The sequence below is a fragment of the Saccopteryx bilineata genome, chromosome 5, assembly GCF_036850765.1.
Source record: "Saccopteryx bilineata isolate mSacBil1 chromosome 5, mSacBil1_pri_phased_curated, whole genome shotgun sequence".
NCBI classification, from domain to species: domain Eukaryota; kingdom Metazoa; phylum Chordata; class Mammalia; order Chiroptera; family Emballonuridae; genus Saccopteryx; species Saccopteryx bilineata.
In genome coordinates, this window is record NC_089494.1 from 120,470,043 (window position 1) to 120,486,051 (window position 16,009).

The following is a 16,009-nucleotide window of genomic DNA, read 5'->3' on the forward strand; positions in this document are numbered from 1 at the left end:
CTGGCTTGAGCATGGGGTCATAGACATAACCCCATGGTAGCTGGCTTGAGCTTAATGTTGCTGGCTTGAAGCCCAAGGTCACTGGCTTGAGCAAGGGTTCATTAGCTCAGCTGGAATCCCCTGGTCAAGGCACATATGAGAAAACAATCAATGAACAACTAAGGTTCAACAATTATGAGTTGATGCTTTTCATACCTCTTTCTTCCTATCTCTCTCTCTCTCTCTCTCTCTTTCTTGCCACTTAAAAGAGTAGTTTATTAGGCCTTGGCCGGTTGGCTCAGTGGTAGAGCGTCGGCCTGGCTTGTGGAAGTCCCAGGTTCGATTCCCGGCCAGGGCACATAGGAGAGGCACCCATCTGCTCTCCACCCCTCCCCCTCTCCTTCTTCTCTGTCTCTCTTTTCCCCTCCCACAGCCAAGGCTTCATTGGAGCAAAAGATGGCCCAGGCGCTGGGGATGGCTCCTTGGCCTCTGCCCCAGGTGCTAGAGTGGCTCTGGTCGCGACAGAGCAATGCCCCAGATGGGCAGAGCATCGCCCCCTGGTGGGCATGCTGAGTGAATCCCGGTCGGGCGCATGTGGGAGTCTGTCTGACTGCCTCCCTGTTTCCAGCTTCAGAAAAATACAAAAAAAAAAAAAGAGTAGTTTATTACTTATGTAGTTCTAAACCTTTTGATGTAGGACTTAGTTTGTGGATTGGAGAAGTCAAACAATTTAGATATCATATATTTAACAAATGTTTGAAGACCTACCAGGTGCCAGGCCCCATGTAAGGTACACTAGCAATCATATCATAATGAATAAAACATGTCCTGCAATTAAAATGTTCCCACATCAAATCCACTAAATAAGTATTAAATGATTAAATAACTAAGGGAAGTTAGAACAAATATAAGTGGACTGTGCCTACCTAGAATTCAGCAAAACTAAGGGTTTTGAGTCCAGAGCTGATGAGTAAGGGTTCATCTGTTAAGGAAGTAAAGGAGGAAATGCCAGGGTACAGCAAAGGCCCAAAGTTGTGAGTCTGTGTACCATGTGCTGAGAAATGCCTGGACCTTTCCAGTCACCTACAGTGATTGCTGTGTTCCTTGGATGCATACAGACATAATAAGATAAATAGTGAATGTGTCAATATTATCTGTATTTTAGGTCAGTCAGAGAGAAGATTTGAGTGCAGAAGACAAAATGTTATTCTGAAGTAAGGCCGTTTTCGTGTTTAGGCTTAGAAAAGAATCAATATTACTACTATGGTGTAGACAGGAGTCTCCAAACTATGGCCCGTGGGCCACATGCAGCCCCGATGCCATTTATCTGGCCCCCGCCACACTTCCGGAAGGGGCACCTCTTTCATTGGTGGTCAGTGAAAGGAGCATAGTTCCCATTGAAATACTGGTCAGTTTGTTGATTTAAATTTACTTGTTCTTTATTTTAAATATTGTATTTGTTCCCGTTTTTTTTTGTTTGTTTGTTTGTTTTTTTTTTTTTTTTACTTTAAAATAAGATATGTGCAGTGTGCATAGGGATTTGTTCATAGTTTTTTTTATAGTCTGGCCCTCCAATAGTCTGAGGGACAGTGAACTAACCCCCTGTGTAAAAAGTTTGGGGACCTCTGGTGTAGGAATATAGGATATCACAATGCTTTTAAATTTATTTTATTTTATTTTACTTTATTGTGGTAAGGACACTCAACTTGAGATCTAACATTTTCCAGAAGTTTTAGAGTTATTTTTCTCCTAGGAGTCTAGCATTTATTTCTTTAATTTATTTTGAGTTTATTTTTGTGTATAGTTTGAAATAAGTGTTCAATATAATTTGCCTGTGGATATCTACTTTACTCAACACCATTTGTTAAAGAGATATTTTTACCTTATTGTGTACTCTTGGCACCCTTATGGAAGATCAATTGACTCTATATGTATGGATTTATTTCTGAACTCTCAATTCTGTGTAATTGGTTTATATGTCTGTCATTTTCAGGACCATAAGGTTTTAATTACTATAGTTTTATCATATATTTTGAAATCAGAGCATATGATGCTTTCAGTTTTTTTCTTCCTCAAGTTGATTTGGCTATACAGGGTTCTTTGGGTTCCATCAAAATTTTAGAATTTTAGAAGGAAGAAAAAAGTAAAAATTAGAGCAGAAATAAAAATAACTCAGAATTGGAAAAATAAATAAAAGTAAGAACTGGGTTTTTGAAAATATAAGCAAACTCTACAAACCTTTAACTAAATTGAAAAAAATGGAGTTAAGGCTAAATACACAGTCTGAAATAAAAGAGAAAAGATTAAATCTAATGCCATAAAATTATAAAGACCATAACATACTGTTATAACCTATTTAAAAATTAGTATGTTTCTAGAAATCTCCAACCTACTGAGATTAAATCACATAGTAACAAAAAGTTTAAACAGATTTATAATGAGTAAGGAGATTGAGTCAGTAACAAACAATCTCTTCATAAAGAAAAGCCCAGGATTAGATGGTTTCACTGGTGAATTTTAGCAAACCATTACAGAATTAATAGCTCATTTCAAATTCTTTCAGGAATTTGAAAAGGACTAAATCATTCTAAACTTACTTTGTGAGGCCAGTGTTACACTGATATTAAAGCCAAAGATATTATGAAAAAAACTATAAGTGAATATGCCTAATAAATAGAAATAAAAAAACCTACTCAACAAAACACTGTTAAAATTGAATTTAACAGCACATTAAAGGGATCATACACCATGACCAAGTAAGATTTATCCCTAAGATGCATAATAATTTGACATACAAAAAACAATTTGTGTGATATACCACATTAACAGATAATACTTATGTAATCATCTAAATAGATTCAAAGAAGCATTTGCAGAATTGAACATCCAGCCATGAAAAACTTCTCAACAAACTGAGAATTGAAGAAATTACCTCCCCCAAATAAAGTCCATAATATAAAAGCCCACAGGTAATATCTGAGGGGGATCATAATTTGCCACTTTAAAAATATGCCTGTTTTGGTTTATTTATTATTTTAAGTGGGTTATTTAAAAAAACACTCAGGAAAATACTTTGACCTTCCCCCCTTAACTGTATAAAAAATTTTAGTAGAGACCATGCTTGAAGAAGCCATCATCATCGAAAACTATATTTTGATATTAGCTATGTGTGATCCACAGGGAGAAATGTAGTCAAGTTCATTTAATCAAAGTCCTCTCTGTGCCCTATTGTTAAAGATAACCTAGAAAATAGTTGTTTATCAAACATTTGCTTTTCCATCTTTATGTGAATTGTGTCCCTTCCTTTTAAAGTCCAAAGCACCAACCCTTTTTTCCTTAGCTCAAAATGCAAGCCTGAAATGCCACACTTGTCCTTGGGCCCCATATTTTTGTGAAACCTCTGTATGTAATTAACTTTTGTCATTTTATCCTATTAATCTGTCTCATATCAATTTAATTCTTATGCAAGCCAGGAGAACTAATAGAAAAAAAGGGAAATTTTTTCCTCTCTCACATATAATACTTAAAAGTGTAAAACCAAAACTTTTTCTCTTAGATTTGGGACCAATATATCCACCTTCACCACTTGTTTAACATAGTACTAGAAATCCTACCCAGAGCAATTAAGCACGAAAAGCAAATAAAGGTATTAAAATTAAAAAAAAAAGTAACATTCTCCTTGTTTGCAGATAACATTGTCTTATATAGAAAACCCTGGCCCTGGATGGTTTGTTCAGTGGTTAGAGCATCAGCTTGGCATATGGCGGTCCTGGGTTCAATTCCCATCAGGGCACACAGAAATCACCATCTGCTTCTCTCCCTTGATTTGTTCAGAAAGTCACCCCAGTCATTGAGGATAGCTTTGCTGATTCAAGCACTGGCTGTAGATGGATGTTGCCGGTTGGGGCAAATGCAAGATTCTGTCTCTCTGTCTCCCCTCCTCTCACTTAAAAAAAGAGAAATACTAAAGACTCCACACACCACACACACACAAACAAAAATAACTATTAAAACTAATGAGCAAATTTAGTAATGTTTCAAAATATAAAATCAAAATACAAATATTAATTGTTTTTCTAAACATTAATTTTCTGAAAAAATTTAAGAGAACACCATTTAAATAGTATCAAAAAAGGATAAAATAGTTAGATACAGACTTAACTAAAGAGATGAAATACTTATATACTGAAATCTATAAAATGTTGATAAATATAATTAAAATAAATTTTAAAATACATGGATATCTTACTTTTATGAATTAGAAGACTTAATGTTATTAAATGTTTATATTAACAAAGCTATCTATAAGTATAATCCTTATCAAAATTTCAATGACATTTTTACAAAAATAAAAAAATTAAATGTTTTAATTTTTAATTATTTAATCACTTGCAATAATTATATATACTGAAGAATCATATGTTGTCCTCTTTTCCCCAAACCATATACCAGCACAGAGGTTTATATTACACACAAAATACCACGTGCGGTGCTCCCTTGATAAGGAATGTACCTACCTATACAGTTTAAGTTTAAAAAATTTGTCTCTCAAAAGAAATTTCAATCATTTGGTTGTTGATATTTGGCTCTGTTGACTAATGAGTTTGCCGACCACTGCATTAGTACATATCTCAATTGTCTTCCTGATTATGCCAGAAACCTGACAACTTTAAAATCTCTAATAAAGTGGGTCAGCTATGATTCACACTTTAGACATCTTTGTGAGAATCAATCAAAATAATATCATATTCTAGGAAAAGAATTATGATATAAACAAGAACTGTCAAAATGCTCATATGTTGTTAACTTGATATGTCACTTTTGTGGAGTGACCATAGATAAATTCTTCTAAATAAAGAATTTATCATAAGAAAGTTTTTCTCAATATAAAATCATAAAAATGTATAAAGTCAATCGTTTTATATTTTAATAAGAGTAAAAATATATAAATAGTCTACCTATTTGATATAATAGGTTAACAAATTTCATGTATACATACAATAAAATCTTATACAATGTTTACAAATCATAATTAACGAGACAAGGTTGACCTAAAGGTTTTATGACATACTAAGGGAAAATTAGTGCACAATATGAATTTAAAATTTAATAATTGTAATTCTGAATATATATGGACAATAATATAAAATAATAAGCAGATGTTAAACATATGGTAAAATGAAAGCATTGTGAAGTTTTCTTGTTAGAAATTTTCTTTGTTGTTATATCTATTAATGATCTACAATGATAATTTTAAAACAAAGCAATGGACATCATAGGAGAAAGAAAAACACTGATGATGACTGAATTAATTTAAATGTTAGCATTCTAATTATAATTGTTAATGTTACAAAATCAATCTACAAATTAGATAACCTCTTGTGAGGAGTAAGAGAAAGATGTGAGATTTTATAGCTTGTTTTTAATGAAGAATCTTATAGTGACAATGTGTAGCTGAGGAAGACAGAATATGAAAAAAGAAAACAGAAACTGCGATTGCGTTCCTGTCCCGTACTGGACTTACACACAGGCCTGGATGACAGTCAGTCCATGCACGCCCTGGGTTTACTGCAGGGTAAATGTAGACCACTTTTCTCGGCCAGATCATGAATCTGTCACACGTCCCTTGGCTGGTTTTCTCCTTCTGTAAAATGAAGGAATTGGCCCAATAATTTAAAGTCATCTCAGCTCTTAGAATTTTAGAACAGTATGGCTCCAGACATATTTGAAAAGGATTTAGTAGGACCCATCGTAATAAATGTGTTTAACAGGAAAAGAAAAAAAATAGATAAATGGAGACCATGAACCTGTCCTTGTATGGTGGGGTTGTGACTCTATCTGCATGAAGGCCCCGAGGGACTGCTCATTCAACCAAAATCATATGGAAAAGAGGGAGAAAGACCAGCCGGAGAATTTCAGGATGTGACCTGTAATCTCAGCTCTTCCCCTGAATGACTTGAGGCAATTTATTTGACTTTGACTATCATTGGCCTCAAATGCGCCACCTGTAGAAGATTTTAGTAATGTACCATTATTTTGTGGTTGTTGTTTGCTTTATTTTGCAAGGCTTCCGAAATGTAATATTGTGCCTTCAGGGACTTCCAAAAATACCAGCAATAAATTAAGTGCTAAATACACAACAAGAAGCTTAATATAAACCAGTTTAAAAAAAAAGAAGTTATTTTCTCTCCTCAATCTTAGCCTTTGCTAGTGTAAGGGGCTTACTATTGAAACCCTGAAGTTGTAAGATCATTTTGGAAAACAGTCTCACAACATGTATTTAAAGGATTGAAAACATCACTGAACTTTGACCCAGCAATTTCAATTTTGAGGATCAAGTCTAGAAAAATAACATTTAAAAGTTAGCCATGGCAAAGTTGTATTTACTCCCCCACCTACACCCACCTCCCTAAAAAAATCAAAAGGCAAATATTTAACCCAAGTAGACTGACTAATAAAATTAAGCCATGGTGCATTAGAATCTGATAGTCAATGACAATATTTTCACAGATCTTAGAAGTGCCTCTGTATTGTTAAGAATATCAAGATATATTATATACACAATATATAAATGGCTTTGTAAAACATTTGCCACATAAAATCTTAAAGAACCTGTCTTTTGGTGATGCATTTGTTCTAGTTTATTGAACTTTTACCTTATTTACTATTATATATTATTTTGTAACTAAAAATAGTTTTTAAAAATCTGAAATAATTGATTGCATTAGATGCAAAAAAAAAAATAGGCTGAATGACCAAATGGTGTGACCACTGAGAAAACTTGTACCTCAAATTTCTTCGTTGCTCTATTTAAAAACATTGCATAAGTCTTAACACATAATGAACAGAGATTATTTTTTATTTTCATTTTGGGCTATTTCTTTTTTAATTGAATTTATTGGAGTTACACTAATTAACATAATAATACATGTTTCAAATCTCAAATTCTACAGCATGTCTTTGTACTCCAGATTGTGTGTTCACCTCCAAATTAAGTCTCTGTTCATTGCCATATATCTGCCCTGTACCCTCCCCTCCTCAACACAATCACCATACTGTTTTCTGTATCCATGGGTATTTTCTTTTTCTTTTTTATGTTCCTTTTTGCTCAATCCCTTCACCCCACTCACCCAGACCCCACTCTCCTGACAGCTGTCAGCCTGCTCTCTATGAATCCATCTCTATTTTGTTTGTTTGTTCATTTTGTTCACTGGATTCCACAAATGAGTGAAATCATGTGGTACTTGTATTGCGCTGACTGGCTTATTTCACTTAGCATAATGTTCTCCAGGTCCACCAAAGGAGTCACAAAAAACAAGATTTCCTGCTTTTTTATGGTTGCATAGTATTCCATTTATGTATATACCACAGCTTTTTTTAATCTTCTCATATATTGATGGGAATTTGTGCTGTTTCCAGATCTTTACTATTGCAAATAACCCTGCAATGAACATGGAGGTGCATGTGTTTTTCTAATTAGTGATTCATATTCTTAAGATAACTTCCCAGAAGTGGAAATGCTGGATCAAAAAATAGTTCCATTTAAAATTTTTGAGGTAACTCTATACTGCTTTCCATAGTGGCTGCACCAATCTGCTCTTCCACCAACAGTGCACAAGGGTTTCCTTTTCTCCACATTCTCTCTAACACTTGTTGTCTGAGGAGGCTCTGTTTTTTTAACAGTGACAACCAGGAAAAAATTAATATTCAGAAAAAAATGGAGTACATTAAGAGCTAAGACATACAATCTCAGTTTTAAGTGTTTTTTCTGGAAGTGTGAAAGAATTGCAAAAGAGAGGGTATGATTCGAGTGTCCTAAGCAATGGCATTGCCTGTTAAAAAAGAAAATCTAAAAGTATCATAGTATGCATTAAGTAACGAGAAAAAGAATGAGACAAAATTGTTGTATTAAAAAGAAATACAGCCCTGGCCGGTTGGCTCAGTGGTAGAGTGTCGGCCTGGCATGCAGAAGTCCTGGGTTCGATTCCCGGCCAGGGCACACAGGAGAGGCACCCATCTGCTTCTCCACCCCTCCTCTCCTTCCTTTCTGTCTCTCTCTTCCCCTACCGCAGCGAGGCTCCATTGGAGCAAAGATGGCCTGGGCGCTGGGGATGGCTCCTTGGCCTCTGCCCCAGGTGCTAGAGTGGCTCTGGTCGCAACAGAGTGATGCCCGGGATGGGCAGAGCATGGCCTCCTGGTGGGCGTGCTGGGTGGATCCCGGTCGGGCGCATGCGGGAGTCTGTCTGACTGTCTCTCCCCGTTTCCAGCTTCAGAAAAAAATACAAAAAAAAAATACAAGTGCTATTTCCATCAGTTTCTTCAACTAAGTAACTTGATAAGGTGGTCACCAGGTTATTGTTTTAAGTGTGGTATCCTTGTCATTTTTGCAGTTGAAGGAGATTTTCCTCATCTCACCTACACTAACCCTTGCTGGATTTCTACAAAGTTGGAAAAAAATAAAATAAAATAAATGCTATCAAAAAAGTCTACAACTGACATTCTAAATATATCTAAAAGATGTGTTAAATTGCAGTGACTTCTTAAGGACACCAAAGTACCGGGCACTCAGACATTCTAATTTAGACAAACCTCACCTGCAATGTGCAAAACCATTCACCAATTCAAGCTGGTTTCATTGCTGAGACGTTATAGATTGCATCTATTGCTTTAACTTCTCTCTGGATGAAAATGGGTTCATTCCCATTCTGGATTTAATGGTTTAGAATCAAGACTGTTTATATTTAAAAGGCTAGATCTTCCAGTTAGCACTATTTAACTGAGAAAAGTTACCCTATCTTGTTAATAATAGCTAATCTAACAGGTGTGAGATGGTATCTCATTGCAGTTTTGATTTGCATTTCTCTAATAACTAAAGAAGATGAGCATCTTTTCATATATCTGTTGGTCATTTGTATTTCTTCCTGGGAGAAGTGTCTGTTCATGTCCTCTTCCCATTTTTTTATTGGATTGTTTGTTTGTTTGTTGTTGAGTTTTATAAGTTCTTTGTATATTTTGGATATTAGGCCCTTATCTGAGCTGTTGTTTGAAAATATCATTTCCCATTTAGTTGGCTTTCTGTTTATTTTATTATCAGTTTCTCTTGCTGAGCAAAAACTTCTTAGTCTGATGTTCATTAATTTTTGCCTTCACTTCATTAATTTTTGCCTTCACTTTTCTTGACTGGTTAAAGAAGATGTGGCACATATACACTATGGAATACTACTCAACCATAAGAAATGATGACATCGGATCATTTACAGCAAAATGGTGGGATTTTGATAACATGATACAAAGTGAAATAAGAATAAGTAAATCAGAAAAAACCAGGAACTGCATTATTCCATACGTAGGTGGGACATAAAAGTGAAACTAAGAGACATTGATAAGAGTGTGGTGGTTACGGGGGGAGGGGGGAAAGGGAGAGGGAAAGGGGAGGGGGAGGGACACAAAGAAAACTAGATAGAAGGTGACAGAGGACAATCTGACTTTGGGTGATAGGTATGCAACATAATTGAACGACAAGATAACCTGGACTTGTTATCTTTGAATATATGTATTCTGATTTATTGATGTCGCCCCATTAAAAAAATAAAATTATTTTAAAAAAAAAAGTTACCCTACATTCCTGTGTCTAAAACACTTGTGAGTGACTTTGGCAATTATTTCCCACATTGCTGCCAGTATCACATGAAATAACCCATGAAATCACATCTGGCACAAAATGGGTTCTCAGTATATAAATGATCCCTGAACCCAGGAATATATGATGATATTTAAAAAATAATAAATGGGATCAGAATTATGCTTTCAGGGTCTTAATCTGGTAGACAATAGAAACTGTGTTATATTAGGAGAGAGGACTTGCTATGAGAGAATTTAGGAGGCATTTATAATGACCCATATGTGAGCTAATAATAAATAAGAGAGGAACTAATATTTACAGAGTGCATTTGGGAAGATAGCACAGAAAAACATCCAATGGAGGAACAAACTGGTCAGGTGTCAAGCAGAAATAGAAGAGAATAGAGTGATTGCAGAGACTCAGGCTACCAATATTGAAAGAGCAGATATCTTTGAGGTTCTGAAGTCTGGGAAATAATTTTGAGAGATTTTGAGAGACGGAGCTCAATTTAAACTCAGCTTCTTGACAAATATCAGATAGGTATGGTGTTCACACCTGCTGCTAAGAATTCTCAAGTGAAAACTATGAGGCAGGGCAATGAAAAGGTTAGGGACATCCTTCTTAATAAAATCTTTCCACTGAATGAACTGAAACAGACAAAGGTCATTACAAAGATTGGACTTCAATAAATTATCTTCAGCTTCAAGACAACTCCTCCAAGTGGAAAGAGGAGTTGAGGATGAGAAAGTAAACATAGGCATTGACTTTAAACAAATTGATAAAGTCATCCTACTGATCTTTCCTGAGAGAATTATATTGCTAAGAAACTGAGAGCTGGGAGCCAAATTATAAAATCTTTTAGACTCAAAACAGTTCTTAGGACTTTCAGCTTTCTCCAAGAGCTGGATAGTGCCCCAAAACAAGACTCTCCATAATAACAAAAGCTATTTCACAGAAGAATAACAGGAAAGCAAGACCACTCCAGAGGGTAGAATCACAGACCTTCAGGTTTTGAAAACAGGGTTGAGTTTAAGTGCAAAAGTATTCTCCAGCCCAGAGCGGGAGCTCTGACAATATTCGCCCCATGTGTGTTCAGCTTGCTATGGATCTGTGCTAGCTGACCACCTCTTCCTTTCCCTTAAGAATAGGCTCAGGATCTTATTTTAATTACCTTGTCTCTATTCCCTATGATCAATGCATTACAAGTGATGTAGATGTTCTTTCTTTTTGTTTCCTAGAGCTCTAGTCTAAGACAAATTATGTTTGGAAACACTGAATAAAACTATAAAACATCACCCTGAGATACCAGACTTAAGCTTCATGTCCTGAGTGGATGAAATTTGGGTTCTTTTCATTTGTTGAAAAGTTGAATGTGTTATATTGTTGGGGAGAAAATGAAGAAATGCTCAGTGACCAGAAGAGTAGATTGTGGCAAAGATAGTTACATCTCCCAGAATTGCATGTGTTACCCCATATTCCTCAGCCCTCTTAGAGTCAGACAGGACCGAGGGATTGTTCTAACCACTACAACTGTCGGAAGGAATAACAGGTTTCCTTCTGTACTGAGGTACACAAAAGCTGACCTACATACAACTCCCCACCTTCTTCTCCTTCACTGTATCGACTGGAGGTTATGGGTTTAAAGTTTAGAGGATAGTGGAACATTCATTAGTCTGAAGTCCTTTCCCCCTTAAAACCTGAAATAGGCATATAACAGAGGCAAGAAATAAACTTTTGGGATTATTTTTGTAGCATGAACCTATCCTATACTGATTATTACAGAAGTTATCTGGAACAGAGATTAAGAAATAGGGGGTGTGATGCATGGATTTGGATTTTTGGCCGGCCTGTCTCCATGAATCTCTCGTCATGTCCCACGCCAGAGCAGACTGTGGCCTTAAACGATGGCCTGGCCTCTTCCAGTAGGCTGCAGGCACTGAAGTGGATTACACAGTGGAAAAAAAATAAGAGTTTTACCTGTATTTTCAAAAACTTCTTCCCTTGCTGATACTTTCTAAAAGAGAACACACTCTAATCTTTATTAAGTGAAACAACTTGAACTACATCCATCCAAGGCATCAAAGTCACACTGTGAGATTTCAAGGTGATGTGCAGTTGTCTTTTACATTGGTTTAGGACATAGAATATCTTTTTTAAAAGGCTAGTGGAAGCCCTGACCGGTAGGTGTAGAACACCGTCCTGGCATGTGGAAGTCCAGGGCATACAAGAGTGGCATCCATCTACTTCTCCACCCTTCCCCCTCTCCTTCCATCTCTCTTCCCCTCCTGCAGCCAAGGCTCCACTGGAGCAAAGTTGACCCAGGTGCTGAGGATGGCTCAATGGCCTCTGCCGCAGACACTAGAATGGCTCTGGTTGCAAAGTAGCAATGCCCCCAGATGGGCAGAACATCGCCCCCTAGTGGGCATGCCAGGTGGATCATGGTTGAGCGCATGCAGGAGTCTATCGCTGTTACTCTCCTCCAGGAATTTCTGGCCCCTTGCTGGTCTCTGAATTCTATAGCCTGCTTTCATGTCCACGTAAAGCACTAGGTTTAACTTCAGAAAAAAAAACAAAACAAAAAAGGCTAGTGAAGCAAGAAGACAAGTTCTATGTGCCACAGATACCCAAAGTACCACAGTGGAACTAGGCATGAAAAACCTGGAAAAAATGATTTAAAATTTTTCACTTAGAACTTTCATATATTCATATATTATAATTTCCCAATTAAAAAAAACCCATCAGGATATGTCTCTCCCCAATTTAAAACCAATATTTTCACTTTTTGTCTGGTTTATTTTACTTTCTCAGAAACTAAAGATATAGGTTCACCTCTTCATTTTTTTTCCTCTCTCCCTTTGTATTAAATCTTATCTCTCAGTTTTTAAATGTGGTCACTCTTTTATACTCTTACACTTGTATTACCTCAACCTCAATTCTCCATTTAACTTATACACTCCTTTTTTTTTTTTCTTTCATGGCAGGACATAAAACAGCACCAAATTTACTTTCTGGGTTTCTTCCCAGTCACACGCCAACTATTTCAAGTCATCAAAAAGAATTTAGGTGTGATCACCAAATGACCCCATGATAGTAGAACCGTTGACTACTTTTGCTTCTCAGCACACCTAGTCGCTCACGAGCATACTAAGTATAGGGAGTTCATTCACTTGACCAGGAACTCACAGTTGAGAAATGGTAGGCACTCCACTCCAGTCTAAAGCGTCTGCGTGCACAGCCTAGGCACTGAGCCACTGTACATTTGTTTATGAAACCAAATCAAACCGAACAAAGCTGTGTATGTTCTCCTATTTAGGGTTAATGTGAAACTAGTAAGATGAGTGCTAGTGAACGTAAAAGTTAAAGATAAATTAACTTTTGACTTTTTCCCAGTAACATTATTTTCCAACTATTATCTAATCTGTACATAAAAAAATCTTCAGGTGTTCAGTATTAATGTTGCAAATATTGTTTAGAAAATCAAAGGAGTCTATTTTGCTGTACAGAAAAAAATTGCACTAAATTATTTTCAAATGCAGTACTGTGTGAATTTGACACCATTATAATTCCTTTCTAAACCTTTCATAAATGCCTTATTTTATAAGGTTCTAATTTATTTTGAGATTCTATTGGGGATTTGGGTTTCCTTAGTTATAGGAGCTGAGAGGCTGGGATGCTACTAATTGGAGAAAATAATAACTTGGTTGATAATGTTGGAAAAGGCTAAGTAGAATTTTGATTAAATTTCCAAAATTCCTTTTCATGTTGATGAAGCAGAAAGACTTTAACCTCATAGGTAAATCTTCTATACACATCAAAGTATTAAAAAAAATAAATAAAGCCCCATTCATATGCTTTCTTCTATGAAGATATGGTGTACTTTTAGGATGTCAGAAGCAACCCATAAGCCCTAAATATTTTCAAACTAGATGGCGCATGGCATTCAAATATCCAACAGAGAATCATTCTTTTACATTTAAGTGACATATTTGGTTGACATACAAATACTCTGCCTGAGAAAATATATTTGTACCCAGACTTATTATTAACACATGAATATTAATTTTCTATCAGATACTGACTATTGAGACATAGCTGAGAATGAGAAAGGGACAGAGAAGAAGAGATGGATGGGACAATAGGGTCCTAGTGCTTTAGGTGGACATGAAGGGCAGGCTATAGAAGTCAGAGACCAGCAAGGGGCCAGAAATTCCTGGAAGAGAGTAACAAGGATAGAGCACAGGCCTCCAAAAGGGAGTTTGGTTGACAAGGTACAAACTAATGTTGTCTGGTTTTTGCGTTTTTCTAGGGCTGACCACCAACTCTCTGACTTTCTGACTTTTCTTTTAGCACCTTTAAAGTTTTGAAAAAGACCAAAGCCCTTGATTTTGTTTCTATCTGTAACCCAAACATAATGATGCTTAGAATCACATCAGATATGGACAAAATGTCAAAGTCCAGTGAGGACCCAGGGCCTGTTTACCCAGAGTACCTGAATTCATCAAGCTGTGAGCAACACCTGAGGTGACCTCCGCTTCTCTAAAGAGTCACATTTAGTTATTGGATGTGAATCCTAGAAGTTTGTATTCTCATAAGTATCTCATGTGATTCTCAAAAACTCAGCCCTCCAAAAGGGAAGGGACTTGCTCAGATTACCTGATGACTAGATTCTTGCTTACTTAAAACTGAACATCTTGATTCAATGGGTAGTGTTCTATTTACTACCTTGAGCCCATCCCAGCTGCTCTTTACCTAGTTATAAAACTGGCTGATGCTTTGTCCCTCCTTCTTCCTCTGTCATTTCTCATACATACTACAACCCCAGATAAATCAGACTGGAAAGGTGGGGAGTAAAGTTTAGATTGCTCAGGTATTAATCTTTTAATTAAATCAATTGCCTGTGTGTGCCTTTATTAGGAAGAGTGTTTATATGGAAAACAGAAGGGAAGTCAGATGACATACAAAGTGCCCTCACTGATGAGGGATGGAAGCCTGTTAGGGCCAGGAAGCCAGAATTCTTCCATGTCAATGAAGTAGTCATTAGAACTCTGTAGGACCCTGCTGTTAGGAACAATAACTCAAGTCCACACTCCAGTCGCCTAGGAGGGATGAGGCCACCCCCAGAGAGTACCTATTAGCAGGCTGGTGCTGGCCCAGGAAAGCAGGCTGCCTCGTTATTAATGGAAAATGAACTGGATGATGCTGTCAGATAGTCTCTCTCCAACCACCTGAGTTTTCCACACCACATGGTTCTTTTTAGAGTGTTGTTTTTAGAATTATGCTCAGTCTGGATCTAAAGTCAGCTTCTATGGCTCTTAAAAATGGCTGGGAGCCAAAGTGCTTTTTTATCGAGAACTAATTTGGGAAGAGGCAAGATGGTGTGGTCAGCTCCCAGGGCTAGAGTAGAGGAAAATGTCTAGAGAACCTTTTTTTTCCACCATCTGATGCCTAACTTGGCCGCTCAGAGCGGTCAATAAGTAAGTCCCTAGTGTGTCACACCTGAAGGCGAATCTATGCTTTGCTATTATGCACTTTATTTCAGAAGGGCAAGTTTCTTACAATTTCACAGCCCAGGTCTTTACCTACCTCTTATTGCAATCTCTTTTTCAATGTTTTATGGTGCAGTGAGGAAAATGAAGAGCTTCTAGTGGGGTGCAGTCTTGGGTTTGAATATTATATCAACCCCTTCCAGATATACGATGTTTTACTTAACCTACCTGAACATTATTGCTTTCTCCTACCAATTGAGAACTATTTTTTTCCTTTTTCAGTTTTAAAGACAAAAATTCCTCTTAATTAATATATAGTCGTCTAGAAGGTGCATTTGTTAGATTACATGTTCTTTGAGAAAATGCTAATGTCCCAAGAGCCTTCCTTATTCATTGCTAAAACACCAGGACTCAGTAGGCCATGTGATTTCAAAAAGAAACTTAGTATACTATATGTTTGAGTGAATGGATGAATTAAGATTAAAAATAAAACACAAAATGCCATTTAAAATTAAAATGGATATACATAATTTCTTGTTATTCCACTTAGTTGTTCATTCATTGGTTGACTTCTCATAGGACCCAAGATCAAACCCACAACCTTGGTGTTTCAACAGGATGCTCCAACCAGCTAAACAAACTGGCCAAGGCCTGTTTCTAAGATTTTCTTAAACTTATCACAAGACTGACTCAAAAACTAGAATGGGTTTTTGTTTGTTTGTTTTTTGGTGGTTATTTTTGTTTGTTTGTTTGTAAATCCTAAAAATGTATTTTTTCCAGTGGCAGAGATCAATAAATCCTATAGATTTTAGGAAATGTGTTTTGCTGGTGGGTTATTGACCCAATTAATATAACTGATGATGGAGAAGAATGTGTCTGCACTACCCAGTGACCGCCTCCTAGAATGATGAATGTAGTAGAC

At 36.5% G+C, this 16,009-nt stretch overlaps 1 non-coding gene across 1 annotated transcript; it reads left to right on the forward strand.

Annotated features, from left to right (window-relative positions):
• The first annotated feature begins 11,423 nt into the window (after positions 1 to 11,423).
• On the forward strand, positions 11,424 to 11,557 carry LOC136307234 (small nucleolar RNA SNORA42/SNORA80 family). Its single transcript, XR_010725896.1, has one exon. It is a non-coding gene; the product is annotated as a small nucleolar RNA SNORA42/SNORA80 family (small nucleolar RNA).
• The last annotated feature ends 4,452 nt before the right edge of the window (positions 11,558 to 16,009 follow it).